Consider the following 5538-nt stretch of genomic DNA (forward strand, 5'->3'; position numbering starts at 1 on the left):
AGCCCTGCACCTTGTTGTCTCGGATTCTCCAGCATCTGCAGTTCCTACTATCTCTTGGCACACTGGATATTTGTTCTGGGGTACTGGGGTTCCTGAATGGTGGGGGAGGAGGTGGGCAAGTTCAGATCAAAGGTAGAGCCAACTGCTTCCCTATGTCAGCGCTGTCCTGAAGCTAAATACCAGAAGAATGAATTCAAACCTCACCCCTCGCATCCCCTTCCTACCTCATGCTCACTCTCCCCCATCCACACCAACCTATTCCACACCATAACCTATGTGTTATCCTGTGCTCCTCTACTCATTGCCACCTCATACTCCCTATGTCACTCTATGCCCCCTACCCATCCTCCATGCCTCATATTCCTTTGGCTCCTCTACCCATTCCCCATGCCCCCTCTTTATCCTCTGCTTCCCTCTACACTTTCCCAAGGCCCCTCATACACCCTATAACACCCAACATCCCTCTATCTAGCCTCATGGTCTCTCATTCATCCTCTGCCACAAAAGCTGCAGAGGGGGGTGGGTTTTGTGGGGGTGATGTGCTGGCGCAGGATGAACCTATTTGCAGCAAGCCTGCAGTGCAGAGTGGACCTCGAGCACTGGGGAAAGAAGAAACCACCTACACCCAGTTGCATCAGGACCTCAACCTCATTGCTCTAGAATATTGCCTATGGCCATTCTAGTCTGAAAACGCTCGATCTCATCTGATCTCAGAAGCTAACCAGACTCAGGCTTGGTTAGTACTTGGATGGGAAACTGCCTGGGAGGACCAGGTGCAGTAGGCTTGGGGCGGCACGGTGACTCAGTTGTTAGCACTGCTGCCTCACAGCACCAGGGACCTGAGTTCAATTGCACCCTCGGTCAACTGTCTGCGTGGAGTTTGCATGCTCTCTCTGTGTCTGCGTGGGTTTCTTCTGCGTGCTCCAGCTTCCTCCCACATCCAAAGATGTGCAAGTTAGGTAGATTGGCCATGCTAAATTGCCAGTTGTATCCAGGGATGTGTACGTCAGGTGGATTAGTCACGGGAAATACAGGGTTTCAGGGATAGGCTGGTGGGTGAGTATGGGTGGGATGCTCTTTGGAGAGTTCGTATGGACTTATTGGGCTGGATGGCCTGTTTCCACATTGTGGGGATTCTATGAATTAGAGCAATAATTGACTGATTAGCCTGCCAATGGGGATAATCTTCACTAGATTGGCTGCAATCTGACCACCCCAAATGACAGAATATTCGGCCAATGAGTCAAACCTGGAGGTTTATCACTTCAGTGATCATTTTCCTGCATCCTGCTGCCCTCTAAGCCATCATCATAGGTTTGGAAGTCATGACCCCACCCTTCCCACCTCCCCCGTCCCGACTTTAGCTGACCCGATTGGGGGTTGGCACGCACAGTTTGGAAAGATCTGATTTATAGCTTCCTTTTAAATGTGACTCTGAATGTGATAAATGTGAGTCCCTGTCAGAATACCTGTGTTTAGAGAGCATGGTGTGTGGTCACCTGTACCGCCACCATTCATTTCTTTCTATGGCTGACTGTACACTTGTTTCTGTGGATCAATATAGAATCAAACTTGGATTGCGAGGCAAACTGACAGTCACTGCGAAGTTAAGAACATCAGAAATCGTGGGAGAAATAGGCCATTCAGTCCCTTCAGTGCATGCTACCATTCACTCCATCAGTCTGGACAATCCCTGTATCCCTTGATGTTTCTATTGTGTTGGAATTTATTGAATCTATCTTGAATTGACTGAACGATTGAGCCTTCACAGTGCTCTGGACAAAGAATTCTAACATTTACCACCCTCAGAGTGAAGAAATTCCTCCTCAACTCAGCCCTAAATGGCCAGACTCTTATCCTGAGACTGTATCACTTGAGAGAGAGATCCCTCCCTCTCAAGCCAGGGGTAATATTCTTCCTACATTTACCCTCTGGATTCTGTAATATTTTTGTAAGAGTGTGATCCCCTCTCATCCTTTTAAACTCCGGAGAACATAGGGCTGTTTAATCTTTCTTCACACAGTAATCCCTCCTAATCCCTGCCAGGAATTAGTTGGTGAACCTACATGGCGCCCCCTCCATCTTTCCTTTAGCAAGGAGATCCAAAACTACACATGATACTTCAGGAGCAGTCTCACTAAGGCTCTATAGAATAGTTATGACTCATTTTTGGTCTTATACTCATCTCCTTGTAATAACGATCAATATACCAGCTGCTTGAGGATGCCCAAATCTTACTTTGTCAAACATAGCAGAGGCTGCCTGGAGCCAGCGAAGGTTTACACTATTAACAGCTGTTGGAGGGCTTTGTTTCTTGGAAAAGATAATAATAAATCTGTTCACAGTTTGTAAGCAACCAAATTCAGTTCCAACATCTGCTTTTCTTCTTCTCCAGTAGCATAATTGCAACTCTGTTAAGATACAACAGAAGCTTACAGCACAGAGAGAGAGAGACAATTCAGTCCATTGAATTGGTGTTATCTCATTGCTAGAGAAATCCAAAACCTGATTTTGATATGAGTCCAAATACACACTGCACGGTAAAAGATTCATGGCTTCTGAAATGGTCGACCAATCTGCTTGGTGACATAAAGCACGAAGCAAGGAGGTGCCACCCACTTTCGCAGATCAGCTCGTGATAGAACATTAATACTGCCTTCCTTACTCCCTTTACATCCTGAGAACATTAAGAACCATCTGGGAATAAGCCGACAGCAGCACGTCAACGTGTGGTGCAGGGATTTTATGGCCAGATCAATAAAATGAAATTTTATCTTATGGGCCATGCTGATTCCAGATTCCACTGCCTGTAACCTGTAATCCAATCTTCATCATTCACTCTGTGGCAATCTGCCTTTTAAACTCAAGCACTAATACGGAACATCTGACTCAAAGGAAAGAGTGACTGATAGCTGAAGTATGAATTGGACATGAAAATTGCCCACTTCATACCTCATTTAACTGATTGCGTAGTTCAATCACCCCCCCTCTTTATATCACGGCCATATTCTCAGTTGTAGTTCCTACCAGTCATTGACCTGAGTGTAAAAGGGTCAGGATTGTAGGAAATGTAAACATTAACATGGGCCTGTTTAATTGAAAGGCCTATTCCTGGCTTGTAAGCATTGCATGAAAAAGGCTGGGCTGTGTATAAAACAGGAAGTCCCTTCCTTCTTCACATAGATACTGCGCGTACTCGATACGTTTGTCCCTAGCAGGCAGGGAAGATGCGATCGAGTGAGGGAAACTTGGTTCTCAAGAGAGGTCGAACGACTGGTTAAGAGGAAGAAGGATGCTTATGTAAGGTTTAGGAAACAAGGAATGGAAAAGGCTGTGGAGGGATACAAGTTATCCAGGAAGAAACTGAAGAAAGGCCTTAGGAGAGCTATAAGGGGGCATGAGAAAACCTTGGCAGATAGGATCAAGGAAAACTCTCAGGCTTTTTACACATACATGAGGAATAAGAGAATGACCAGAGAAAGGATAGGGCCGATCAAGGACTGTAAAGGGAATTTGTGCACGGAGCCTTAAGAGATAGGAGAGGTCCTTAATGAACACTTTTCTTCGATAATCGCAACTGAGAGGGACCTAGTTGTGGAGGACGGTGTGAAACAGGCTGGTACGCTAGAGGAGGTGGATGTTAGTAAGGAAGATGTACTTGGAATTTTGAGGAACTTGAAGATAGATAAGTCCCCTGGGCCTTATCGGATTTATGCAAGGATTCTATGGGAAGCGAGGGACGAGATCGCAGGGCCTTTGGCGATGATCTTTTCGTCCTCACTGTCCACGGGTATAGTGCCGGAAGATTGGAGAGAGGCAAACGTCATTCCCTTGTTCAAAAAAGGGAACAGGGATAACCCCGGAAATTACAGGCCAGTTAGTCTTACGTCAGTGGTGAGCAAATTATTGGAAAGGGCTCTGAGAGATAGGATTTATGATCACTTGGAAAGGCATAGTTTGATTCATGATAGTCAGCATGGATTTGTGAGGGGTAAATCATGCCTCACAAACCTTATTGAATTCTTTGAAGAGGTGACCAAACACGTGGATGAAGGTAGAGAAGTGGATGTGGTATACATGGATTTAAGTAATGCGTTTGATAAGGTTCCCCATGGTAGGCTCATGCAGAAAGTAAGGAGGCATGGGATAGGGGGAAATGATAAAGAGTGGTAGTGGACGGAAAATATTCAACATGGTGCTCAGTTACGAGTGGTGTACCACAAGGATCTGTTCTGGGTCCTCTTCTGTTTGTGATTTTTGTAAATGATTTGGATAAAGGTGCGGAAGGGTGGATTTGTAAGTTCACGGACAATAGGACGGTGGGTTGCGTTGTGGACAGTGCGGTCAGCTGTTCTAGGTTACAAAGGGACATTGATAGGATGCAGAGTTGGGATGAGAAGTGGCAGATGGAGTTTAACCCTGAAAAGTGTGAGGTGATTCATTTTGGAAGGACAAATTTGAAAGCAAAATACAGGGTTAACAGAAAGATTCTTGGCAGTGTGGAGGAGCAGAGGGATCTTGGGGTTTATGTCCACAGTTCTCTGAAAGCTGCCACCCAGGTGGATAGAGTTGTTAAGAAGGCGTATGCTGTTTTAGCTTTCATTAATAGAGGGATTGAGTTCAAGAGCCGTGAAGTTATGCTCCAGCTATACAAAAGCCTGGTTCAGCCACATCAGGAGTATTGTGTCCAGTTCTGGTCGCCTCATTACAAGAAAGATGTGGAAGTGTTGGAAAAGGTGCAGAGGAGTTTTACCAGGATGTTGCCTGGAATGGAGGGAAAGTCTTACGAGGAAAGGTTGAGAGAGCTCAGGCTTTTCTCTTTAGAACAACAAAGGATGAGAGGTGACTTGATAGAGGTGTACAAAATGATCAGAGGTATGGATAGAGTAGACAGCCAGAGACTTTTTCCTAGGGTGGAGGTAGCTATTACGAGGGGGCATAGTTTTAAAGTGAGTGGAGGTAGATCTAGGGGAGATGTCAGAGGTAGGTTCTTTACTGAGAGAGTGGTCGGGGCTTGGAATGCATTGCCGGAGAGGGTAGTGGAGTTGGCCTCATTAGGGGCATTTAAGCAGCTATTAGATAGGCATATGGATGATAATATAAGGTAGGGGTGGAGGTTAGATAGACCTTAGGATTAGTGTAAAAGTTCAGCACAACATCATGGGCCGAAGGGCCTGTACTGTGCTGTACTGATCTTTGTTCTATGTTCTATAGATAGATTTCCTCACTCATATTGCATTGATCTATGTTTCTTCACAAATAAATCAACACAGACCGATCAAGAATTTAGAGAAAGATTAGGCCATGAAAGCTATCTTTGCAATGGGAGTTAACAATGTAATTGATTTTGAGGGTAGACCATATTGACTTAGAAAATGTCTCCAGTGAATTTCCACGGAGGAGAGATCAGGGAGTTCAAAAGGATGGGGAATGAATTCCTCTGATAGGTGGAAAGAAGGACCTATTTATTCCATTACCTTGTTATATCCTATCATTCTTCTCAGACAATAAAGAGCTTTTGGAATGTTATCACGATTG

General features: G+C 45.1%; 1 pseudogene; it reads left to right on the top strand.

Moving 5' to 3' along the window:
- Positions 1-666: 666 nt before the first annotated feature.
- On the top strand, positions 667-785 carry LOC125483218 (annotated as a pseudogene).
- The last annotated feature ends 4753 nt before the right edge of the window (positions 786-5538 follow it).

This window comes from Rhincodon typus, chromosome 5 (assembly GCF_021869965.1).
Source record: "Rhincodon typus isolate 14 chromosome 5, sRhiTyp1.1, whole genome shotgun sequence".
NCBI classification, from domain to species: domain Eukaryota; kingdom Metazoa; phylum Chordata; class Chondrichthyes; order Orectolobiformes; family Rhincodontidae; genus Rhincodon; species Rhincodon typus.